At 38.5% G+C, this 27,688-nt stretch overlaps 2 long non-coding RNA genes across 2 annotated transcripts in view; one reads left to right on the top strand and one right to left on the bottom strand.

The window, feature by feature from the left end:
• Window positions 1-3,252: 3,252 nt before the first annotated feature.
• On the bottom strand, window positions 3,253-26,936 carry LOC138848640 (uncharacterized). The gene is made up of 2 exons (XR_011386694.2): window positions 26,229-26,936; window positions 3,253-3,554 (listed from the first exon to the last, which is right to left on the bottom strand). It is a non-coding gene; the product is annotated as an uncharacterized LOC138848640 (long non-coding RNA).
• Window positions 8,045-27,688, top strand: part of LOC149128136 (uncharacterized) — a 143,189-nt gene continuing 123,545 nt past the window's right edge. The window contains exon 1 of the long non-coding RNA XR_016230428.1: window positions 8,045-8,150. This is a non-coding gene — a long non-coding RNA (uncharacterized LOC149128136). The remainder of the gene's footprint in view (window positions 8,151-27,688) is intronic.

Raw genomic sequence — 27,688 nt, forward strand, 5'->3', positions numbered from 1 at the left:
TTGTGATCATCTTCTATCATATTTTGGGCTGGTGTTTCCTGGACCGCAACAGGTAAAGTCAGAATCATATTCCTTATATAAGTGTCTAGCATCTACAGATTTTGAAGAGGAACATTTTATTGCTAGTTACTCTTCCATGTTATTTGAAATGACAATCTACTAATTTAGCATCACAAGGTCAGAACAGAAAAGTAATCACTTTCTGATCTTTAACTTTTATGTTGAAAAGGTTTACCTTTAAATGACCTTTGCTGTCTTTTTATGTCACTTTGTGCATGTGGTGGATAAGGATTGAGAAAATCATTCTACTTGGTCTGAAGTACAAGAATACATTCAGAGGTACAACCAAGTCCAGCACAGCCATAGGAAAGCCTTACAAATGCATCTTTGGAATGAAGTAGTTTAATTAAACAAAAGCTATGAACAACATAACAAACATTATCTCTACATATCTTCTTTGCAGTAAAGGTTTCCTTCTGTATTAATATTTCCATATCTTCGTATGTCTCAATGCCTTCCCACAGCTAAGATAGTTAAAGGAAAATCTGAAAGACTTCAAGCATTTGGAAAAAGAACATCAACATTTTTGCACAACTACCAATTCCTTAGAGATATTTTGTTATTGATACATTGAGTTATAAACTTATTCAATGAACCAAAGACATACTTAGATAATAAAATTAAAGTTGAATAGGTGTTATCATGCAGCAGGTTGCACTACCACTTGGGATGCCCACATTTCATTTCAGAATGCCTGGGATAGAGTAACCTCCTTTTCTGATTCAGCTTCCTGCTAATGTGCACCGTAAGCGGGAGCAGGTGATGGCTCAGGGCATGGGGCCCTGTCACCCCATAGGAGATCTAGATGGAGTTCTTAGCTTCCAGCTTTGGCATTGCCCATCCACAATTGTTACAGGTTTTTGAAGAATGAACCCGTGGATGGAAGATTATCTCTATCTCTCTTTATATCTCTATCCCCATCCCTTTCTCTCTCTTGCTCTGCTTTTAAAGAAATTGAAATAAATATACTCAAAATGTTTAAATGTGCAATATTGAGATATGATAATGATGATGATGGCAATCTTTATTTTACATAACAAAATATTCAAGTCCTAAAACTGTGTTGATTCAGCAATCTAAAACAGAAGATTTTCTGTTGTGATGCCATAAATTAGGCAAAGGAATAACACACTGAAATAGTAATGCTGTGTGTAATTATTGTATTTCTTTTTTGTTTATTTTATTTCCTTTATTAAAACTTAATTCCTTTGTTTCAGCATTTTTGTCTTAATAAACTGAGGCCAGTGTTTCTGCAACCATGATTATAGAGCCTTGAGTTATGCCTCCCTGCAAAGATATGTTGAAATCACCCTTGATACTTATATGTGACTTCATTTAGAAATGGGATCTTGCAGATGGAGTTAGGATGAGATAATTAGGGTGGACTTCAATCTAGTATGACTGGTCTGTTTATAAGAAGAGAAGACACAAACACACAATCACACACACACACACACACACAAAACCACAGGGAGAATGGCACGTGATGATGGAGGAACAGATTGGAGTGATTTCAATACAAACCAGGAGCTAAGAGAAAGGCATAAAACATACTCTGCTTTGAAGCCTTCAAAGCATGATCCTGCCGACATACTGATTTCAGATGACAAGCCTCTTCAAGCCTTCAGCAACTTGCAGAATAAGTTTCTTCTATTTTAAGCCTCGTGGCTGTGTACTCTGTTAGATTAGATATTGTGGGTAAAAACTAATAGACTCAAATCCAAAACAAAATATAGAGTAAAAAAAAAAAAAAACAAAATTAAAATAAGAATAAGGAGGAGGAACAGTTGGAAGAAGAAGAGTGATCAATGGGATAACTTCTAGTGGACAAATATGTATATAATTGGAGTTCATGAAAGAAGAGAGACAGGAAAAGATAATGCACTTCTAGTAAAATTTCCACCCTTTGCAATTTCTTTCCCTGGTCTTGGGTGGTTTCCTCTGATGCTTGCTGTAATTGATACGCAGCTGAATATCAGAACAGTTTTGCCTGCAGATTTCCAATGACTCTAAGGCTTTTTCTTTGGTTCTCTGTCCTGAGAATTTAGGTACCTCTGTCCCCTCAGATTCTCAGTGCCAATGCATAAGGTGTTAATCTAGAGCAATTATATATTTCACCTTATTTTAACCTGTTTTTTTTTTTTTTACATCACTGTCCTTATTTGTGTGGTATACAATGCTTATAAACCATTGTTCCATAATTTTTGTTCTTTTCTCCCCTTCATTGTTTCAACTGGGTTGGTGAATCAGAACCTTACTTTGAAAGGCAATGGTGACATTTGTCCTGCTTCCATTTGAACTCTCTTCTTCTGTCCTATAAACCAAATCCAGGAGACCAAAAATGTTGAACAGAATTTAAATTATAGTGCTAAGTGGTAATTATTAAAAAGAAGAGGGGAGAGAATAAATAGGACTTTCACTGAAACATGGCTTTTGTTTCTTGAAAAAAAAATATGACTTTAAGCAGAATTTTACTTAATTTTTAGAGATGACCAAAAGCAGTCATCATGATTTCCTTGGATCTGGTATATAAATAAAGTAATGTGAAGAAATGAGGATTATAAAAATATCAAAATAATTAGGTATATATGTTAGATAGGAAAACATCATAAATAAACCCAATTCCAAGAGGCTTTACTAATGTCATTTTCTTAGTTTCTCATATCCAAAACAAACTAAATCTTGGAAAATTATTTGAAGTGCTGCTTTGATTAAAAAAGGCCTCCCAAACAGCTTTAGACTTTTTAAAAATAAAACAGAAATTATTGTCCTATATTACATTTTACTGTACACCATCCATTGTATTATACCTTAAAATACCATGTCAAATAAAACTAACATGTTTCTCCATATTGTTAGATGTCTATTTATATTCATTTATTTTAGTTTTTATTATTTTAGTATTTAAACTAATTTATCTTAACATGGCATTGTTTTCACCACAAACTGTATGTAAACATTACTTACTTTGGGCTTTGAATTCTAGTATGTCTTCATAGGTTTTCTGTAGCTATGGGAAGCAAATTGTCCTTACTATATTATTTTAAATGTATTAATTTTTTTAAACTTTTATTTAGTAAATATAATTTTCCAAAGTACATTTTATGGATTACAATGGCTTTCCCCCCCATAACTTCCCTCCCACCCGCAACCCTCCCATCTCCTGCTCCCTCTCCCATTCCATTCACAAGATTCATTTTCAATTATCTTTATACACAGAAAATCGAATTAGTATATATTACGTAAAGATTTCATCAGTTTGCCCCCACACAGAACATAAAGTGTTGGTTCACCTTCAAAGGCTGCCGCGGCAGGCGCACCGCAGCAGGCGCGCTGCGGCCGGCGCACCGCACTGATCCGATGGCAGGAGCCAAGTACTTATCCTGGTCTCCCATGGGGTGCAGGGCCCAAGCACTTGGGCCATCCTCCACTGCACTCCCTGGCCACAGCAGAGTTTTGACTTTTTTAAAAAATAATTCAAGTCTCTTCAGAAGCTGTAAAAAAAAAAAAAAAAATACAAAGTGGCCACATGTACCCTTCATGCAGTTTTCAATAAGAGAAACAGTTTATATAATTATGGCACAATACCAAAACTTGAAGAATGACATTAGTACAATTTATGGAGTTTATTCAGATTCACCAGTTTTGTTTATATTTGTGTCTGTGTTTGAGTGTGTATTTCTATGCAATTTTATCATATGTACAGACCTTTAAGTCACATCATGTATTTTTTTTTTTTTTGAAAGATTTAGTTATTTGAGAGACAGAGAGAGGGAGAGACAGAGAAAGAAGTCTTCCATCCTCTAGATCACTTCTGAAATGGTTGCAACAGCTGGAGCTTGACCGATCTGAAGCCAGGGGCCAGGAGATTCTGCTGGGTCTCCTATATGGGTGCATAGGCCCAAGCACTTGGGCCATCTTCAAATGCTTTCCCAGGCCGTCAGCAGAGAGCTGGATCAGAAGAGGAGCAACTGGGACTAGAACCAGCACCCATATGGGATGCCGGCACTGCAGGCAGAGGCATAACCTACTATGCCACAGCTCCGGCCCCACATCATGATTATTTTTTTTTTGTAATTTGTCAGCATTCATTGTCTTGACAATGCCTTGTTGAAATAAAAAGTCTCTTGTCTGTGGCACACGAGTTACAGCTTTAGAAATCCATTTATTTCCTACATGAGAAAGGCAAGATGGGGGATACAGTGTGGGTAAAGAAAGGGCCGTTGAACCCTAGGGAATTAACTCTCAGGAAACCCACAAAGAACCAAATAGTCCTTCCCAAGATGAAGTCTGGTCCACATGGATGATACAATACTATCTTTGTGTCTCTGTATAAATTTCTTTATTTATTTAAAGGGGATAGATTTCATGTATTTCATATTAACAGTTTGAAGAACATAATGATACTTCCCCCCTCCCATCCTTATTTTCTTTTAATTTTGCAATGACATACTTTCTGTTTACTTTATAATCACAAGCTTACCTGTACACTAAATAAAGAATTCAGCAAGTAGTCAGTAGTAAGACCACCATTCCTCAGGAGTATAGATAAGGGCTATAAACAGTAATCAAATCTCACTCTGACACATTACATTTTAGTATTATCATCTCAAAAAAGTGATAGTGATTTATGAATCTTTAGGAACTGGGGTAGGACCTCATTTTCTGGAGAACGAGCTCTAAGCTATAAAATAAAGGCCCTATAAAGTGGCTTTAAAAATGCTGATCCTAACCTGAGAAGATGAAGATGATTATACAAACACATGGATTTCTTCTGTAAAAAATTGTAAACATCCAGGAGTGAATTCTATCCCTCTGTCATCTGTGAGACAGTGTTACACCAGGTCTGATACAGAGATGAGCTCCACCAAGTCACTCTTTTCTGCCCATGGAAAAGACAAATAACCCTCACACGTACACTCAGACTTAAATGGTTCTATCTCATCTTAGCCAACACTTGTGTGAGGCTGGTGGTGAAAGTTCCTACCCCTGTCTTGGAAGCCTCTTTTTGATAGAACCAGTGTTTACTCCCTTCTAGTTTTGGAACCAAGTTTTAGTTTTTCAAATCTTTACCCCTTGTTACAATTCAAACTCATGATACTTGACATCCTGATAAGGGATGTAATAATAATTCTTAATTTATTTTGCTAATATCCACACAAACAAAACAGGCTAGACATCAAACTATTTTTCAAAAATTCTCCTTACTTCTTTATATCAATAAAAAAAGAAAAGGAAACCCTCCTGGAGGGTTTATAATAATAATAATTTAAGAATTATACGTGTCTTCATTTGTTTGCACTAAACTTTGTACCAAGAAATAAAGAATAAGGCATTATGTCTATCCAAAGTAGACATCAATAACCCTAAAATAAGTTCTTTTCATGACAGGTCTGTATTTATATGCAAGTAGAGTAGCTGAATGAATCTATAAAAAATGAATAGGCTCCCCAAGTCCCCATTTCTGGTAAATTATAATATTGTCACAATATTTGCCACTCCTCCATCAAGAGGGAAAGTTTGTTTCTCTGTCCTTTGAATCAAACCTTGGACATGTTTTTTGTTCAGACAACACACTGACAAATATGATGCAAGCAGAGGTTTGAATCTTCTTAAATCTTGGGTGTTGAAATTTCTTACTGTTCTTTGTGATGCAGAGAGAGTCATGTGAAGAAGTACAGGACAAGCTGCTGGAGGATAAGAGATCCTCCATTATTTCTGTAGAGCAGAAATAAATCATCACGGCTAGTACTCCCTAGGTTAACAAGAGATAAGTGAGTGAAACCATCCTAAGTCATCTCAATGAAACTGAGATTCCTGCTAACCACAAATATCAGACAGGTTGGCACAGACCAGAATAACCATCTAGTTGACTTATAGACTCATGAGAAATAACAGTGTTTTTTGTCTTCAGTTCTTAGGTTTTGTGACTGTTGTTATGCATCCAAAGCTAGCTGGAATAATAGCTATCATTCTCTCACTTGGAATGCACTGACATATCCACCTGCATGTTTGTGTGTATGTGTACATACATAAATGTGGGCTATATAAAATTTATTTATATAATAAACATGCAGTCTTCTGTAATTTTATAACTTTTTAAAGATTTATTATATTTATGTGAAAGAGTTACAGAGAGAGGCAGAGACAGAGAGAGAGAGGTCTTCCATCCGCTAGTTCACTCTTAAGTTGGTCACAATTGCCAGAGCTGAACTGATCTAAAGCCAGGAGCCAGGAGGTTCTTCCAGGTCTTCCACGTGGGTGCAGGGGCCCAAGAACTTGGGCCATCTTCTGCTGCTTTCCCAGGCCATAGCAGAGAGCTGGATCGGAAGATGAGCAGCTGGGACTTGAACTGGCACTTATATGGGATGCCGGCGCTGCAGGCCAGGGCTTCAACCCACTGTGCCACAGCACGGGCCCCTATAACTGTTTAAAGTATACTCTTGTTCCTTAATTAAATTGTGATATTTTATAGAGAATGCCAATTAATATAACATTACATTAACTTTCTGTAATTGACATTCTTTACTGAGACAGGATTACTTTCAAAGCAAAAGGGTGGAAGGAATGAAGAAACAGGCACAGAAATGAACTCTTGCCCAAAATTAAAATATGTAACATTTAAAAATATGCCATGTGCCATATGCCACATTGGCTGCTATTACTACAGTAATTCATAACATTTCAGGATCCCAGCAAAACTTAGTAGTCTGTACAATATGGTCTTCACTTCACTGGCATTTGCCATTGCTTTACATTGCTAACTGTTAGTACAGGAATGAGACTTTTGACCATTTGGGGGACCGTTAATTCTTATAGTTCCTATGGTTACAGTCCGTATGGTAAGTACTAATGAGACTCAAAGGCCTGTACCAAATAATGTCCTCATGAAAGGTGAACAATTCTTCCTTTAACCGCAAGTAGAAAGAGACATGACAAGTACAAGGCACAGTTTCATTTAGCAATAAATGTTCATTCTTGAGCTATGCCCAACTGGCTACCCTGTTATAAAATCACAGATAAGAAGGAAAGGCGCTCATCTGCCTGAGAAACTACAGCACCTGGGGATTTGTAGATTTCAAGGTGGCTGCTCTCTGCTCTGCTACTCCCCGCAATTTCCCCAGATAGGATTTCCTTTCTTTATCATTTCCATAAATGAGCTTAGATTATCATAAGACCATATCCTAATGGAAGTATTGTTTTCTTTTAGCCTTACATTTTCTTTTTGTTCTTGGAGGGGTACTATATATATATATATATTTTTTTGTGTGTGTGTGTTAATAGAAAGACAGCCATGCAGATAGTTTACAACAATGGAATCCTTTTCTTAATCTTCTCATCATTTCTGCAAAAATATAGTGGAAAAATACTCAAATGGAGTTGACAGAACCACAGTTCTTTTTTTACCTCTCAAATTTGCAGAAGTGTTGAATGTGATCAGAATTTTATTAATGTTTTCCTAGTATGACTGTTATATCAGTTTTCCCCAGAGGTGGGGGAAGTCCACTTCATCACAATTTAAGGGCTTAAAACACTCCCTTTTTTCTTGCGATTCTCATGATGCTCTCTCGGTTAGGTGGTTGTTTGATATATTCACCTGCCCTCCTGCTGCTGTGTTTATCTGGGGGAACCAACTGGATTGGAAGGTGCAAGGTGGACTCAGGACATCCTATTCGGCCATACTGGCTTCCTTCTATGTTAATTTCAGGGACATTTTCTAAGCAGTTGAAGGAAGAGCCTAGAAGTCCATTTTTCCAGAACTCATACACTGTTACCTACATCATATCATTCTGTCAGTCAAAAAAAAACGGGGTACTGGCGTTTTGCCTCTCTTGGAGCCCCTCTCCAGGCCACTCTGCCTGGCAGTCTCTGACTTCAATAAATCTTGCTTTTAAATACTTTTAAATGCTTTCCCTCAGCCTTGTTGCTGGGAAATTCTTCCATGTAAGGCAAAGAAACGAGGTCATCTTTTCCCTGCCACCATTTCAGCTGTAACATTTTGGTGCAGTGACTCTCAGACAGCGACTCCAGCATCACGGGGATCCTCCCAGAGGTCAGTTCCAGCCAGTGTCGGGTCATCTCGCAGATGGGTGAGCACGCAGACTGTTCTCATTTCTGTTTTTCAGAGTTTCACTCACCTCCATAGCAACCCTCTCATTTACTCAAAAACACCGGGGCCTTATCAGCTGGATAAAAGTGATTAGTGCGGCTGCTGGCCTTAAGACTCAGGGGCCAGGCTCGCTGATTAGGCCCGTGCAATCCAATCCCCTGGAGTTGACCTTCTAACCCCTCTTTTCTCTGGTGTGGATCGGCCGTTCGTGAAGGAGCTGGATAAAGACCTTGAGATAACTGGATGACTCTGGCCAGGACACTCCCCGGTGTGTTCTGAAAGTCTCTTGACCCTGTCCCTGTCAAGCTGTGTGGGTGCTGGACTGTGAAACACCTCCCCTCCCTCTTGCGTGGATCAGCCCTTCATGTGGGACTGGAAGAGTGCCTTGAGACAGCTGCTGGACTCTGGCTGGGGCTACACTCCAGCGCTTCCAGAAGGTCTCTTGGCTGAACACCAGACCCCAACAGCTGAAATGGTGTTGGGCCGGGAAATGCACTTTCCAGCAGGGAGCAAATTCCCTGCTCTGTTGGGGTCCTCACAAGGTATAGAGCCAGAGGCTCCGCTCTTCATATTTCTTGTCTCAGCTCTGGGAAGGTTGGTCTGCTCTGACTCGGCTTCCTTCTGTGGGGATCCGCTGGTCCTGCAGGACTGGGAGAAGCGATTGGAATAACCTTGAAATTTAGGCCAGGGCCACTCTCTGATGCTTTTCAAGGACTCCTTGACGATACACCAGGCTCTGACAGTCTGTTAAGGTGCTGCGCTGAAAACTGTGGTTTGTTCTTTTTTCCTTGGAGATTAATTTGTCGGGGAGACTAGGCACAGCTTGGAGCAAGGCCATGGGCTCCAGGCTCCATGCCCCAGTGAGTTTTTCCTTTACTTCAAATCCTGATAAGATCTCTGTATTTCTCTGCTCCTCTAAATGCTTTCTGTGCCTCCCCAGGCCTCCTCAGTTCCTACAGACTCAAATCCCTGGTCCTGTTGGTTGGAATTTCCTAGATATTTCCTTGGTTAGCTCTGGGTTAAGGTTTAATTATCCCTTTTGCAGACAGACAGTTTTTCGATCTAGACTCCCATTAAGTCTCCATGTGACCCGAACTTGCACAGACAAGTCCCAGCATGTCTCCATATCCCCTATCTCCCTTCTCACGTCCTCTCTTCTGGGTGCCCTCTGTCAGGTCCTTCCTATGTAGCCCATACCTCAGAGGAGGTTCACTGGGGATAATTTATTCCCCTACTATGCTTCTTTGTTTCTTCACCTGCCTAGTCACCAACCGAGATAGTAACCAGGACTGGCACTCTCTCACCAAACTCTAGCTTAAAAACACCTTTGCTAAGGCTCTCCCATGAAGGCTCATTATAGAAATCAGGCCTATTAGGTAAGACTCAAGGATAAGGGGCACAGAACAACTGTTTTTCCTTTATAAGAACAAAGTGACAGTATACATTTCAGCAGGCAAAGGCCCAGTCTAGCACACCACCAGTAAGGGAACTGATCACTCCCTGTGTGTGCTATTCTGAAAAATGTGTACCCTAAGCTACAGTCACAGAAGGCTGAGTGAGAGTAGGTAATCCGTGCTAATCCCACCCTCACCTTCCTCTCTTCCCTTCGGGCTTCAGTGCAGCTCTGGACACCACAGGCAGAGTTTTGCGACATCTCAAATATGGGAGAGAAAAGAACTGAGGTACAATTCCATTTTTACCCTTTCATTCCAGCCAGAAGGCAACCACCTACTTCGGGACTCCTTTGACCCTGAACTTGCAGAAAAGTGCCTCATTCTTGTCTGCACCACCACCTGGCCTGGTTAAAAGCCAGAGGATGGAAAAGCTAGCCTAAGTGAGCTGTAAAAAGTGCCAGCCCCTCTGTTCTGCCTCCCTGTCTCAGAACTCTGTCTCCTAACACCTTCTTGCCTTTATTTCCCTGCATATGCTCCAATATGCATTAAATTATTTTCCAAAGTGTCACAGGGTCCTTGGGTATATTTAGTGAGCCACCAGGGTCCCTCTGTTTTTCTGTTTGAATATTGTTGAGGCTTTTAATCCCAGTGCAGGAGAGTTTTGCCTGATGAAATTGCCCCATTGTTGTAATTTTGCCTGGGGGTTTCTAGGCAAGAATCTAGGCCCAATAACCTCAGATACTATTGAATATACATGGATTAATATGTTTGGTGATGTCTTGGACTTCTTGAGACACCTTCTGACCTGACTTCCATCCGTGAGGCTGGCTTGACTGACAGCCCCATGATTAGACACTTCCAGTATTGGTTTTTGGTCTGTAGTATAAGTTATCATCACCTTGCAGGACCTCCAGTTTTTCCCTCCTGCCTGCCTTTTCACAGGCTCTTATAGGAGCCACCTTGTAAGTCATCGTACTTCATTATATCACCTATCATATTCTCCTACTTAGGAATCTCTCTGGATGGGTTCCTATCTGCTCTGATGAATGCTGTCTCCCATTAAACCTAACATAATGGTAAATAATCTCCAGTGGAAAACGAAAACTAGACTCAAATTCAATTAGATTCCAAAAAGATGTGTTTGCTAAATAACAATCTCTTGCATGAAAATTTGGTTCAGCTGTAATGAGACATTGGGTTTAAGATCACTGCCGGCTGGCGCCACGGCTCACTAGGCTAATCCTCCACCTAGCAGCGCCAGCACACAGGGTTCTAGTCCCAGTCGGGGCGCCGGATTCTGTCCCGGTTGCCCCTCTTCCAGGCCAGCTCTCTGCTGTGGCCAGGGAGTGCAATGGAGGATGGCCCAAGTGCTTGGACCCTGCACCCCATGGGAGACCAGGATAAGAACCTGGCTCCTGCCATCGGATCAGCGTGGTGTGCCGGCCGCAGCGCACCGGCCACGGCGGCCATTGGAGGGTGAACCAACGGCAAAGGAAGACCTTTCTCTCTGTCTCTCTCTCTCACTGTCCACTCTGCCTGTCAAAAAATTAAAAAAAAAAAAAAAAAGATCACTGCCTAAAATCTTTGCATTGTAACTTGCCAAATTTGTTTTATAACTTGGTTTAACAAATCTGGCCAAAATAACAATGGATAATCAGTTTTGTCAGTCCCCTAAAATAGATTTTACAGTCTCTGTTTTATGTCACTGATTTCTAGCTAGAGTTTTATAAAAAAAGAATAAAATTCCATGTAAATGTAATTCTGACCTTAATTCAGATAGAGGTATGCTATAATATCAGCATCTTAAGTCATCTAGGTATAATTGCTAAATGTAAATTCGGTAATTGTAAATGAGATAAATGTGTCTAAATGTAAACTTTGATACTCTTAGCACTTTATATTCTATGGAAAAACTATTTGAGTTTGTTAGCAAATATGTTTCCATAAACTGTCTATGAATAATAGTTCAACATCACTTGAAAGTAGCTAAAGTTGAAATTTGAGGTGTCATTGTGTTATATTATTTTTAAAATGTTGTCTTAATTTGGATATTTTTAATGGGTTATTTCAAAATGTAAATCAAGGAAATCAGCAGATGGAAAAAGGTCACAAGTATAAAAATGTGTTCTTAGTAAGGAAGGTTAAGAAGGAAAGAGATTTTTTTGAATAAAGAAAGGATATGGTTTATAGAATTACTTTACTTAATTTACTCTAGACTGTAATAGAAAAGATAGAAAGATTTAAATTAGTTACAGAAGGTATGAGGAAGTCATAGAATGTTATAAGAGAAAAACAAATTTTAAATACAAAAATCTATTTTTCTTTGACATAGAATTAGAATCTGATCCTCTGTTAAAGCAGTGGGGTTTTTGCAACTCATATATGCTAGTAATATTTTGAAAAAAATCTTAAAAATCTGTTTAAAAACTGCAGCATCTCCTTTAATAGTTTTTGTTTAATTGGTGACTTTGTCACTTTTCTAGCCAGCTCCAGTAGGCTATTTTCTCTTCCCTAGTTCTGACTCTGCTAAAATTGTTATGAGATGATTTTATGCACTAACTCTTATATTGAAGGTTTTATTTTTGATTTTTGGGATGACCAAAGACAACACAGATGTTGTGTTCTTTTGAAGTAATCTGTTGTGTTCTCTTAATGTCTCTGTTAAGTTCTGATAGTTTAAAAACAGCTGAGTTTTAAAAGAGTTATGGTTTGCTTAAATATATACTTATTCTAAAGCATTTGGGTGATCACTTTGTAATAATGATCAAATCTAGTCTATATTATCATGATGTTAAGGAATCCTATTTCTACCAGATGTTTTAAACCTTCTTGGCATCTTTGACAGGCATTCAAAACAATCAAAGTTCCAAATTTTTTTTTTTTTTTTTTTTTTTGGACAGGCAGTGTTAGACAGTGAGAGAAAGAGAGAGAGAGAGAGAGAGAGAGAGAGAGACAGACAGAGAGAAAGGTCTTCCTTTTCTGTTAGTTCACCCCCCAAATGGCTGCCAAGGCCAGCGCGCTGCGCAGATCTGAAGCCAGGAGCCAGGTGCTTCTCCTGGTTTGCCATGTGGGTGCAGAGCCCAAGCACTTGGGCCATCCTCCACTGCCTTCCCGGGCCACAGCAGAGAGCTGGCCTGGAAGAGGAGCAACCGGGACAGAATCCGGCACCCCAACCGGGACTAGAACCCGGGGTGCCAACACCGCAGGTGGAGGATTAGCCTAGTGAGTAGCGGCGCCGGCCAAAGTTCCAAATTCCAGCTGGGCTCCTGGAAGTATCAAAGGATATATCTCTCATCTTGTAGAGATTTGTATTATATTAAAGGTACTGTCAAGATGTGAAGTGGTGCTAAATTTTAAGCTATGATAATGTAAATTGCTACTGGTAAAAATGTCCAAAAATTAAAAAAGTCTGATGATCTTGTGTTATCTGATATTATGGTTATCTTAATGAGAAGGCCCAGAGGCCTAAAAAGGATAAATATTTTATAAATTTCTACCGGTGCTTTCAGAAATACTGTGTGGAGTAAGCAAGTGCCTCTTCATGTTGGTTAATGAGTTTATTCTTTGAAACATGGCATTTAAACTCTTATCCACAGTTTTGTGCTCTCCAAACACTAAAAATCAGATTTACTGCTCATGGAAGTTAAAACATTGTTGGTTCTGTGTTTAAATGTGTCCTCTTTTGGGTTCCAAAGGGCTTCTTTTTCCCTGACCTCTATTGTATCCAGTACTTTGGGAAAATTCTGTAAGGAGAAAAAGCCAATAATGGACTGTAGGTCCCAAGTGAGAAAAAGTATGATTATTTCAGGTTACTAAGAGCAGGAGATAATTCTTATTGATTGATCATATTTAAAAAAAATAAATATTTAAGAAGATACTACTGAAACTGCTATATTGTTCTACCTTGTATAATACTTGTATACATATTGTATGCCTACATGAGAAAATTTATTAAAACCTCTGTCTTAATTGGCTTATAGATAAAAGATTGCTCATGAATTCAAACTGCTAAATTAATCAAATATATGTTTTTAGCTCATGTGACCTAGATAAATCTGTGTTTCAGATGTTTTAAATTTGTTGGTAGAAAGAAATATTTGTCACTGACATGTTTGTGCTTAAGTTTAATGGTCAAACAAGTTACACATGTGTTAGATATTTAAGTGTTGTTTCCGAATGCATGTACTCTTGTCTTGAAATTTATAAAAGGCATTGGACCGTTTGGTAAATGTTTCATAAGTTGTTACTTAACAGTTAAAATTGCTTGCTAATTTTCATTTGATATTAGGCTACTAACAGTAAGCGATCTGAGAAGGCTGGCTTTTTCACTCATTTCTCTACTCTTTTGAAGATAAAGAACTGGTTCTATTCTGAAGGACTCTCCATTGGGATGTACAGTTTGGTCTTTAGGCCTTATAAAAGGGATGACTAACATTTTTCTGTAATAATAGCCTGGCTACATAAAAGCCAAGTAACATAACCAAAATAAGGGCTTAAATTATGTTTTCACAGTTAGATTTACTTTGCCTTGGGCACAGTAAACAGACAGAATCTCCCTTTTCAAACCAAACTTAGAGAGAGGTAAGTTTTACCAATACATTTATAGACAGCTGACATAAGGTGGTCTGCATGTTTGATGTTAAAGTGAGGACGTAGTTTTCCTCATGGGCACTGTCTATCTCACAGAAAAGCTGTTCTCAGAATATGTCTGTGACTATAGATTTCTGGATCAGGCCACCAAAGTCTAGTGATGCAACTGAACAACCTCTTGGCTGACATTAAAGGCTGCCTCTGTGTTCTGCTTACCAAATACCAGGAAGAAGAAAAAAATGCTAGGTGGCAGGAACAACGTAAGGATAGGCAGCAAGCCAATTAATGACTGCTTTACACAGTCATGTGCCATCAAGGAGACCCAACAGGTTAGTCCACCACTAGCCTGTTGGTGTTGGTTTTCAATGAGGAAAGCCAAGGCTTCAGATGGACACAAAAGTCAGCTTATGAAGAGCCCCAGCAGCTCTGCCAGCCAAGAGCTGGTCACTGGATGTGGAAGTGCCCTGGGGGTTGAAGGACTCTTGGATCAGAGCTGCAGACACTGTTGGCTCTATGCTGAAAAAAGCCCTTCACTCAGCCCAACTTCCAAGGCAGTCAAAACTATTGAGGGGATGGCCATGCCCATGAAACCGCGGATGGAAGCATTTCTGCAAACTGGCTCTGTGTCCCCCTTGAGAGGCCACCCGCTGGAACCCTGACTTGACTGCCGTTCCCTACTCCGCCCCTACTCAGCTTGAAGAAGCCAGAGCGGTCATGGTCCCGTCCTCCTTAATAGAAGTTAAGGTCCATTCTTCTGGGGGAGGGAATGTGAGGAGTCAGGTTAATAGGCAGTCAGCGAGTTCCAGGTGGAAATTGAGGGTGCAGAATGCTTGCTTTCCCAAAAAATTACCTTCACCAAGATTAAAAGTGCCTTCCCCATTCCTTAGGAATTTCCAGTCTTTCCATGAGAATAGCAAGGGAGTGAGCCTTCCATGCATCTGAGCTCCCAGTTTACTGTAAAGCAAAGTAGGCATCCCACCCTTCTGATGGCTCTTCTGTTTTATCATGAGCAAGCCAGACAGGGTAAAAAGATTATGATATAAATCAGGTCTTTTGAGGGGTTTGTCCCTGATTTGCACTGATTGACAGTTTCTTCCCCAGGATTGTGCTTAAAAACGCCACTACCACCAGTCACTTTGGATTTTGCCTCTCTTGGAGCGCCCCTCCAGGCCACTCTAAATGAAGGTCTAAATGAAGGTCTCTTACTTAAATAAATCTTGCTTTTAAATACTTGTGACACTACAGCCTTTTTAAAGAGTACACAAACAGAATAAATATAATCTTTCTTTGAATGGGAGAATCCTAACATGCATGTTTGAAAGGGAGAAATTTGCAGTTTTTAAATAATCCATGAATACAAACTTTATGCCATAGATAAAACAAACACCCTTAGATTGGAAGGAACATTGCAGAATATCTTCCTAGGCTAGATTTCCTGTCATTGTGTGATGGCTGAGCACAGAATTCATCAACGGGAGCTCTAAGGGATGCATCTTTTTTTTTTTTTTTCCTAAAATAGTCACAGGAAAGCTACAAAAACTCTTATCTGACTCAATAAGGTTGAGATAAGCCACTTTTATATTTCACTCAGAGAATATGAAATTTAGCATAATAAAAAGTTCTGAATTAAAGACTGGAAAAGAAATTGTTACACTGTATTTAACTTGGTATTTGAGAAAGGACACTTGCTATTAACCATTGCCATAATATTTTCTGGTCAAAAATATTCTGGTCTGAAATACGCTACAATAATTGATCAGGAAATTCTTGAAAAACTTCTTACCAAAAGATGTTGCAGCAACAATTATTGTCATTCTGGTCAGTCTTGGTAAAAAAAAAAAAAAAAATTCAATGATTAAAGGTACCACTATAATGTAATTATATGAAGTATGGATTTTCTGTTTCCTGCAAAAATGGAGATGTTCTTCTCTTGCTTCTATTTCCTTATCTATTTATGGTATTTGAATAAGAAAACAGAATTCAATGAATTAAACCTATTATTTCAACTTTTTCTGGAACCTAATTTGAGGCAGTATGTATAGCAATTAATAGTACCAAAATGCTCTAAATTGTTTAAAAATTCCATCTATAGGGAAGGGTACCTCTATTTCTCAGCAATATTCCCTGTAGACTCTTAAAAATGTTGATATCTATAATAAAATTAGAAATACTTTTAATTCATTAATAAGAAATTTCATTTCAGTTTTGAAAGCAATATCACAACTAGTCACTGTTTACACTAGCACACATAGTATACTTTTGATGTGAAATAAATATGAATTAAGTAATAGAACAACTTTACTGGTTCAAATAGCATCTATAATACTATTTAAGCACAATTACACTTTGATGACTTCTCAGTCTCCCATAGACTTAACAAATGGATACTATAACTACATTTTGCATTTTATAGTCAATGTAATACTTGAATAATATTATGAGACTATTAGTAAAAATAAAACATAAAATGGAGGCAAACTCTCACTTTTTAAATTGAGAATAATTTTTCTTTTGGAGAAAGCTTTAATTGCCTTTAATAATTTTAATCAATTTAATATATTATGTGATAAAACCACACAAGTGTAAGATCTCATTTTCCTACTTACAAAATTAGATTTATGAATTTGGTGATATAGTAAAATGAGATCTATTATCCCTTAACAAAGTCACGGGATATAGTTTGCAATACATGTAGTACAAAAAAGTAATATATATGAGTGAACTTCATCTTTGCATTTGATAACTATTTACATTCCTTGCCTTTACACCTAAGGAACAGTGATCTTTCTACTTTTTGCTTGTTGGATTCTCCATTTAATGGAGCATTAAGTCTATGATTATAAAGTAAATTAAAATGTGATAGCACAGAAATTAAAAGGTAAAAGAAAGGAAGGAGGAGGAAGGAAGGGAGAAAGTATCATGATAGAATTGTATCTCTGAACTATAGGAAATCTATTATTCTTATATTAATAAAAATGAATTTTAAAAAGATAAACTTGGAATCAGAGCTACTAGGGATTCCCAAAAATCATGTGGCAGGCCTTGGTTTTTTGTAAGATAAATACAATGCAGATTTGAATCAATGTTATCCAAACTTTCCTGCATCTTAAAATCAGAGGAATCCAACTTTGAATTAGATTATGCTTATAGTTAGGAAAAAAGTGTAAGAATAGTTAGTTGTGCCTATGAGCATACAATTCATTTGTGATTGATTTATATTGTCTTATTTGTGCTTGTTTGTATGCCTCATCTTTACCATAATAAAATATAATATTTTTATAGCTAAAAAAGAATTTTATCTTAAGGAATTCAACGTGCATAAGACATTAATGTTCCCCTAAGTAAGGTAGGTCAGCTTCATTGTCTTCTCTGCTTTCTATGTTAATGGCCTGTTGTCCTTTTTGCTTTTTATTGGAAACATTATAAAATAATAGAAATAGATCAAGTAAGTCTGGTAAATTTAAAGTAAGTCATACACTTTCGGAACTAATATTTCTATTGAAAATCAGGATTTTCAAAGGCTTACAAGGGAAGATTGTAGTAAACATGTATCATATTTTAGGCAATACTCAAGATAAGATTAAAGGGAAAACAGAAGGCATGTAAATTCTACTCTGACCCTCACAGAGTAACTGAAACTTTTTTGTCCCCTAAATTAAAAAAAAAAAATGAATGCAGTATAATTTTCAGATATTGGCAAAAGTCAGCACATGACTATGACCTCTGACACAGGGAGACAAATCAAGCATGGCTTGTGATTGCTGCAGCGTCCTCTTTCAGGACAGGGAGATAGGAGGTGAACATGAGGGAAGTCAAGGCAGCTACAATTCACAAGAGTACACAGAGCAGGAAGCAATAGGAGGATGACAGAGCTGTGCAAGAGAAATTCTAGGGTCAGCAGAACATACCCTTTGAGTTTCAGATGAGTTCTGATGAGCAAATGAATTGAGATATAGAAAAAAATTACTTGAACAGATTAAATGATCTTGAGCCCACACAGAGCTCAGAATAGTTTGTGTTTTCACCAGTCAGTTCGGGAAATCTTACAATACCTAGGGCTCCAAGTACAGTCAACACATGTTACTTGTGATTTCCCCCATTCTGCTGACAAAAACAGATGAAAGTCTTTGTTATTATGTATTAAACAAAAGTAAGAAGTCTCTGATAGGTGGAGAGAAGGCAGACTGGCTGGAGACCTAATCTAAGGAATGACATGACTGTAAGTTCCCTGAGTATTTTCTTGCTGTTTAGAATTTTGTTTTCTTTTTGCCTCACATATCCTGGGCTGCATTCCAGAGAAGCCACAATCCTAAAACAGAATGCACATAGATAGAAAGAAAAAAAAAAATGAAAGCCTACTCTTGGAAAGGGGAATTCTAGTAAGACAGATCATAACCACTCAATTCCAGTCAACACAAAACAAAACAAAGCAAAAAGCATACAGAAAAATTTATGCCATCCATATCCCACAGAAGGCCGAATTTGGAGTCTAGGCATCTACCTTCATCAGACTATAACTCCAACATGGTGCTGGGATATTGTCAGAGAAGGCTGAGTAGAAATCAGGGATGTTTATCATTTACTGGGGGTAAATGAAACTCTCTTGCATATTGTCACAGGAGACCATATGAAGGGGTGGGAAGCTTGGACAACTATTTCATATGTTGCTAAGGAGGTATAGCCTGGATGATATAAGGGGTAATGAGCGAAAATTCAGAACTTTCGCCATCGTTCAGCAGTGATGAGTCTACCCCGAGGTCAGCAGTGGTCATGTGGCTACAGGACCCAGGGTCTCAGTGAAGGCCTGCTGGTGATTATTCATCAGCTATGTCAAAGAAGGAGAAGATTCTGCTCTCATTAAGTAGGTGATGAAAGGTATAATAAACACCAATAATCAATTTATAGAGGTGAGAAAATCTGAAACTCAATATAAAAACACACAATTAGGTGCTATAGAAAAAATAGATTGATAAACTGGAAGACATAGAAGTAGAAACTGTATTGTATGAAAAGCAAAGACTAAATAGTAATAGCAACAAGAAGTAATGATAATTAAAATACAGCATCAGTGAGCATCAGTGGGACAATTCTAAGTTTTCCGCTTATATAGAATCTCTGAAGAGGATAGCTGACAGAATGTTTAATGAAATAAGAGCTATGAGTTTTATAAATTTAGAGAACTGGAATTTAATTTAAACAATTTGATTCCAAGATCCACATTTTTATCATCTATTCTATTCTACTAATACCGATATTATGCTCTAATATTAATATTAATTAACTTTTAACACTTGAAAAACTGATAAAATTTGTATCTCACACTTCCCTCATTTTCCTCCCCCAACCTCCATTTCCACTGGAATCAACATTATGTTCTATGCTAAAGCAGAAGTTGGCTATAGTTTCATGTTAGCTCTCTAATACAGCGTCATTCTCTCTACAAATACTAGTTTCTTAAGGTCACCTACTTCTTTAGGAACTTAGCTTAACATGATTCTAAACCAGAGCCAAACCTCACAAAATTCCCTACCCATGTTCCCTCTGCTAGCCAGCTACACATTATGATATATAATTTTAAATATTCACAACTTTGTAATTAGTATGTGACATTCCTATTCTCAGGACAGTGTGTGAATTCAACCCCTTTCATCTTTAAGGATTCCACTGGACTTATTTTACAATAACTGAATCTCATGCATTATTATTACAATAATAATTATTATTATTTCTGAAATCAAACTGTATTTCCTTCATGAATTGTCTAAACAACACTCATCTCCTTTTTTGATTTCCTTTGATTAAGTTTTTATTAGTTATTATTTTATTATTAATGTTTGTTTTTTCATATATTGCTAAAAATTATAAATACATTCAGAGAAAGCCATATTCTCTTATTTTTTTTTTATTTTTATCTATCTATCTATTTATTTATTTATTTATTTTGACAGGCAGAGTAGACAGTGAGAGAGAGAGAGACAGAGAGAAAGGTCTTCCTTTGCCGTTGGTTCACCCTCCAATGGCTGCCGCGGCCGGCGCGCTGCTGCTGGCGCACCGCGCTGATCCAATGGCAGGAGCCAGGTGCTTCTCCTGGTCTCCCATGGGGTGCAGGGCCCAAGGACTTGGGCCATCCTCCACTGCACTCCCTGGCCACAGCAGAGAGCTGGCCTGGAAGAGGGGCAACCGGGACAGAATCTGGCACCCCGACCGGGACTAGAACCCGGTGTGCCAGGGCCGCTAGGTGGAGGATTAGCCTAGTGATCCGGGGCACCGGCCAAAAGCCATATTCTCTTAATATCACTCACAATTCCAAATCAGTTAATATATTTATAAGTACTTTCTGGTTTTTTAAAATCACAAAATATTTATTTTACTTATGAGTGTCTTTCTGAAAACTTTTTTATTTTTTTGATTATTTAAAATTTATATATGGTGAACTAATTCATGTGTTTTATATATACAGCTTTAGTGGCATAGTGATATTTTTCATCTTACCCTCCCTGCTGCTCATGCTCTACCCTTCCTCCTAATTCCTTTCTTCTTCCATTTAAATTTTACAATCACATACTTTCAGTTTATTTTATAATCATAAGCTTAAGCCCCCACTAAGTAAAGAATTCAGCAAAAAGTAAGGAGAAAAACCAACAGCAGTATAGACAAGGGCTGTAAAAATTATCAAATCTCAAAGTGTCAATTTTGCTCATGTATGTTACATTTTTTGTATTATATTAGTTACACAGATTGGGGAAGACATATAATATTTGTCTTTTGGGGATATCTCGTTTCATTAAGCATGATGGTTTCTAGTTGCTTCCATTTTGTTGCAAATACAGGATTTTATTCTTTTTTACAACTGAATAGTATTCTGTAGTGTATATATACCACATTTTCTTTACCTAGTCATCATTTGATGAGCATCTGGGTTGATTCCATATCATAGCTATTGTGAATTCAGGTGCAATAAATGTGGGGGTACACATAACTCTTCCATGTTCTTTTTATTTTTAATTGACAGATAAAGTTAGATAGTGAGAGAGAGACAGAGAGAAAGGTCTTCCTTCCATTGGTTCACCCCCCAAATTCCTGTCAAGGCTGGTGTGCTGTGCCGATCTGAAGGCAGGAGCCAGGTGCTTCCTCCTGGTCTCCCATGCAGGTGCAGGGGCCCAAGCACTTGGGCCATCTTCCACTGCCTTCCTGGGCCACAGCAGAGAGCTGGACTGGAAGAGGAACAACCGGGACTAGAACCTGGCACCCATATGGGATGCTGGTGCCGCAGGTGGAGGATTAACCAAGTGAGCCACAGCGCCGGCCCTCCATGTTCTGATTTCATTTCATTTGAGTACATTCCCAGAAGTGGGATGGCTGGGTCATATGATAGATCTATTTTAGGATTTCTAAGGAATCTTCATACTATTTTCCACAATGGTTGTACTAGTTTACATTCCCCAATATAGTATATAGAGTACCTTTTTCCCCACATCCTCACCAGCATTTATTGATTTTTTGTTATTTTTTCTGTATAAATCCACTATAACTACTATGAGGTTATTGTTGTGGTTTTGTTTGCATTTCACTGAAGGCTAGTGATCATGAACATTTTTCATATGTCTGTTGGCTATTTGCATTTCATTCATTGAAAAGTGCCCCTTCATGTCCTTTGTCCATTTCCCTACTTAGGTTGTTTTGTTGTTACTACGTGTCTTGAGCTCTTTATAGATCCTGGATAGTAATCCTTTGCCAGTTACATAGTTTGCAAATATTTTCTCACATTTTGTCCATTGTTTCTTCATTCTATTGGCTGTTTCCTTTAACGTGCAGAAACTCCTTATCTTGATGTAATCCATTTGTCTATTTTTTATTTTATAATCTGTGCTTTTGGGGTCTTATCCAAGAAGTTTTTTCCTTTGCTAATGTCTTGCAGAGTTTTCCTGAAATTTTCCTCTAGTACTTTGATGGTATTAAGTCATAGATTTACATCCTTGTTCTATTTTGACTTGCTTTTTGTATAAGATATAAGGAAGGGATCTTGTTTAATACTTATGCATGTGGAGATCCAACTTTTGAAGCACCATTTGTTAGACAGATTGTACTTTTTCTATAGATAGATTTTAGCTCTTTTATGAAAGATTAGTTGGTTGTAGAAGTGTGGATTGTTTTCTTGGGTTTGTATTCTGCTCCATTGATCTACATGTCTATTTTTGTGCCAGTATCAGTGTGTTTTGATGATAACTAGCCTGTAGTATGTCTTGAAATCTGGTATTGTGATGCCTCCAGCTTTATTTTTGTTGTTTAAGATTGTTTCTGCTATTCGGGGTTTCTTGTATTTCTGTATGAATTCTAACATTATTTTTTCTAGATCTGAGAAAAACGTTGTGATATTTTGATTGAGATCACATTGAATCTGTAAATTCCTTTAAGGAGTATATATATTTTCATGATATAGATTCTTCCAATCCACTAACATGGAAGATTCTTCCTTTTTTATGCATCTTTTTCATTTATTTATTTAATTCTTTAATAATAGTTTTTGTTATAGAGAAACTTCACCTCCTTGGTTAAATTTATTATGAGATATTTAAATTTTTATAGTCATTGTGAGTGGTACTGATCTTAATGTTCTGTCTTAGCCATGGCATTGTCTGTGTATTCAAGGCTATTGGTTTTTCTGTGCTGAGTTTACATGCTGCACTTTTTCCAAACTCGCTTATGAGTTTCAACAGTCTCTTAGTGAAGTGTTTTGGTTTCCCTATTTAGAGTATCATGTGATCTAAAAAATGGGATATTTTGACTTCCTAATTTATCCTCCTCCTTTCCAATTTGTATTCCTTTGATTCCACTGGGATCTCACTCACAGAGATCTTTCATTTAGGTCTTCTTTTTTTGTTTTCTTTTGCCAGAGTGTCTTGGCTTTCCATGCCTAAAATACTCTCATGGGCTCTTCAGCCAGATCCGAATGCCTTAAGGGATGATTCTGAGGCCAGAGTGCTGTTTAGGACATCCGCCATTCTATGAGTCTGCTGTGCATCCCTCTTCCCATGATGGATCGTTCTCTCCCTTTTTGATTCTATCATTTAGAATTAGCAGACACTAGTCTTGTTTGTGTGATCCCTTTGACTCTTAGACCTATCAGTGTGATCAATTGTGAATTGAAATTGATCACTTGGACTAGTGAGATGGCATTGGTACATGCCACCTTGATGGGATTGTATTGGAATCCTCTGGCACGTTTCTAACTCCACCATTTGGGGCAAGTCCAATTGAGCATGTCCCAAATTGTACATCTCCTTCCTCTCTCATTCCCACCCTTATATTTAACAGGGATCACTTTTAAGTTAATATTTAAACACCTAAGAATAATTGTGTGTTAATTACAGAGTTCAATCAGTAGTACTAGAACAAAAAAAATACTAAAATGGATAAAGTATTACATTGTACATCAACAGTCAGGACAAGAGCTGATCAACCCAATAGTAGACTGGATAAAGAAATTATGGGACATGTACTCTATAGAATACTATACAGCAGTCAAAAACAATGAAACCTGGTCATTTGCAACAAGATGAAGGAATCTGGAAAACATTATGCTGAATGAATTAAGCCAGTCCCAGAGGGACAAATATCATATGTTCTCCCTGATAGGCGACAACAGTGATTTGCTCTTTTCTCTTTTAAGAGATTTTGTGTTAAAGTCTATTTTGTCTGATATTAGAAAGGTTATTACTGCTTTTTTTTTTGCTTTCCATTAGAATAGACTATCTTTTTTCCATAATTTCACTTTCAGTCTGCATTTATCTTTGTTAGTGAGGTGTGTTGCTTGCAACAGAATTAGATAGTCTTGTTTTTTAGTCCATTCAGCCAATCTGTATCTATTAGTTATTTATTTAGGCAATTTATATTTAAGGTTGTTATTTAGAAGTAATGATTTGTCCCTGTTAGTTTTCCATCAATATTACTAATGTTTGCTTTGGATTTCCTTTATACTTTTACAGGGATATTTCCTGCCTTCACATTCTTTCATAATGATGACTATCTTTTTGTGTTTCTACGTGTAGCACAACACTAAACATCATTTATAAGGCTGGATGAGTGGTGACAAATTCATTCAATTGCCCTTTATTTTGAACATCGTTATTTCACCTGCTTTCATAAATGAGAGATTTGCAGGGTATAGTTTTCTGGATTGGCAGTATTCTTTTTTTAAGTCTTGGAACATGTCACTCTAGTCTCTCCTAGCCTGTAGTGTTTCTGATGAAAACTCAACTGTCAGTACAACTGTAGATACTCTGAAAGAAATCTGGTGTTTCATGCACATTTTAGAACCTTTGTTTTACTGCTCAAAGTTTGACTATACTGTATTATGGTGAAGATCTTGTGTGGTCATGTTTATTAGGAGTTTTGTGTGCTTTCAGTATTGGATGTCCCTTTTTTCTCCAAGTGAGGTATGTTCTCTGTTATTATTTCACTGAATAGGCCTTCCAATACATTCTCTCTTTCCACACCTTCAGGAACTCCTAACACTCATATGCTGGATCATTTGATATTGTCCATAAATCTTGAACACAATTTTCAGTTTTCCTCACTTTTTTTGCCTGACTTAGATATTTCCAGAGATTTGTCTTCTTGCTTACATATTCTTTATTCTGCCCCACCAAGTCTGTTGATAAGGCTTTCCTCTGTATTTTTGATGTGTTGAATTCTTCATTTCTAATATCTCTGATTCCTCCTCAATATCTCTTTCTCATGGGGAAATTTTTCATCCATGTCATGTATGGATTTCTTTGTCATGAATTTGCTTCACATTGTGCCTTTTAAAAATGTTTATTTATGTAGGTATTGTTTGTTTGTGTGTTTGAAAGGCAGATTTATAGTAAGAGAGGGATCTTCCATCCACTGGTTCATCCCTGCAATGGTTGTAACAGCTGGGTCAGGTTGAAGTGAGGAGCCAGATGCCTTTTCTGGGTCTCCCACATGGATGCAGGGAACATGTACTTGGACCATCTTCCACTGCTTTCACAGGCACATTGTAAGGGAGCTGGATTAGAAGTGGAGCATTCAGGACTCAAACCAGCACCTACATGCTGGCATTGCAGGTGGTGTCTTTACTCACTATGCAATAGTGCCACCCTCCTCATTTCTTTTGAGTAACCTTATGATTACTCTTTCGCACTCTTTTTCAGGAACTTCATCAATCTCTTCACCTTCACATTCTAACATTGCAATTTTGCTGTGTGCCTTTGGAGTAGTCACATTGTCTTCCTTCTTTGTGTTTATCATGTTTCTATGTTTATTTTTAGGCATTTGTGGGACCACTTTTTGGTTTTCTCCTCTGATGTCTTTTATCTTTGAAATATGCTTCAGTGGCTTAGGGGAGTGTCTGCTTCTTCAGTGGATATTCGAAGATGTGTGCTGGGTGGGGTCAGTGAGTTCCTGTCAGTGCTCAGGGATGATATGAGTCCAGAGTGACACCCACATAGGGTGTGGTAGATCTCTATTTTCAGCAGATGGATAGTATGATCACATTGGCTGATGTGATCACTGCCTCACCTCCTCTTTGCCACAATGCTAAATGCCCAGAGCAAGTCCACAGTGGCTACACACCTTCACTAGAACCACACAGAGGATCTGTGCAGTCCTCAGTGTGAGCATTGGACCCTCTGCAATGAACTACTCCAGGCACTTGGAGAACTCAGAGCCTCTGAAGTCAGATAAATTAATTGCTCAGAGACCCAGCTAGACTCTATGCCATATCAAGCTGTCACAGAATTCCCACAGATACATCTCACAGGGCTCCTCCAGTCACAGGGAGCAGAGAATCCATTCTCAGCCCTGCAAGGCTGCTCTGTCCTCAGAGAAAGCTGAGCGGTTCCCAGCTCCAGCTGCCTGTCAGTGTTCTGCCTTGGCAGTCTAAGTACAGGCACCAGTGATGTAGAAGGGAGGGGAGCACCTCACAGGCTTAAGGGGGCATCCTGCCCCCTGCTAACCCTGCAGTACAGACTCAAAATCAGTGGGGACCCGGATTTATCCCTCAGATAAAATCCCCTTGTCACATGCACTCACCCCTGGCAGCCCGCACTCACCATTTAAGACGCTGCTTCCTCCCTGCTATTGGCCAAAAGCCTTTGTGGGGGCAATGGCAGGCAGGCAATGTGCCCTCAATTCAGCAGTTTAGGTGGACAGCTGGTCCCCAGTGGCCCCCCAGGCGGGACTCAAGGTCTGTGAGGTCCACAAGTTTCTCCCTCAGGCAATATCACCAGTGATGTGGGCGGCTTCCGTCTCCTCTCATTTCTCTTTAAGAAGATGGGGTCTCCTGCTGCTGCTGATTTCCCTTACTGGTAGGAGCAGCATCGAAGAGCACTGCTTGACTCCTCGCTGTGGAATAGGGTGTTCTGCAGGAATGGGGCCAAGGACGCACAGCGATTCACTGTTCCAAGACTGCCAGTTGCTCAGACCCCAGCCAGCTCCCCCGGCTGAAGTCCAAGTCAGCGGCTGACTGTGGAATTCCCTCTCAGCTAAAACCGAGCAGCGGGGCTTGCAGCTGTTTCTTCCTACCTTGCCATGGCTTGATGGCTGCTCACCGCCGGCGACTGGCTTCGCTGCACGGCTGACTGCAGTGGTGCCTCTGTCTTCTCTCCTCTTGTCCCACAGAGTCTTGGTTGTTTTTTCAGTTCTTGTCTGAAAATTTTCGTCAGGTCGCTGGAAGCTAGGTCCTTCTTCTGTTCAGTTCGAATCTCAATGCAGCTGAAGTTAGCGTGGCTTCACCCTGTTCGTTGATCTTGGATGTCTCCAAGTCAACATTACTGGATAATTTGTAGTTACAGTCAGTTGTGTCAGCATCATCATGACCACTTTCTAGGTTACTATGGTAAAGGGACTACCAGTTAAGAAGTTCATTTCCATACAGAAGTAGATGCTTATATATTAGTGTGTTTGTTTTCCTATCGACCACCACTGTGTCTTAGATATACCAAATAGATTAACTGTTTTCTACAATTGTCCTAACTCCACCTTAGAATCTTACAGAATTTTAGGTTTATTGTTTGGAGCAATGATTCCCATTAGTGATGTCACAAGTCCAAGGACTTGACTGAATGGACCACCATCCTTCACAGAAACTCATTAACTTTCCTATTTGTCTTTAAACCATGCAATGCATTCATTTAACAAATATCAAGTTTCTGCTCTATTGCGGTAACCATAAAATGTAATAGGAACACAATGTAAATGGGATAGAGGCTGTGCAATCAAGGAAGTTATAGCCTGTACTTAGGAAGTGGACAAGTACAGAGGTAATGGAATTGCAGGGTGAAGCAGGCTGTGAAAAGAAATCATCCACTGTCCTCTGGCATTGCAGGGGAGAGTTGTGCAACACAGCCTAAGCAATGCAGGCTAGACAAAAAGAACTTCTAATCCAAGTTTAGATATGACTGCTAATACCATCATTAAGTTATACTGATCTGAGAATATTTTTGAAAGTTTTCCTTAAAATCTCTGGCATGTGTAATGTGAATAAACTAATGTTTCTGGAGCATAGATTTCC

Source organism: Oryctolagus cuniculus, chromosome 2 (assembly GCF_051225735.1).
Source record: "Oryctolagus cuniculus isolate XC-2025 breed Fujian yellow rabbit chromosome 2, ASM5122573v1, whole genome shotgun sequence".
NCBI lineage: Eukaryota > Metazoa > Chordata > Mammalia > Lagomorpha > Leporidae > Oryctolagus > Oryctolagus cuniculus.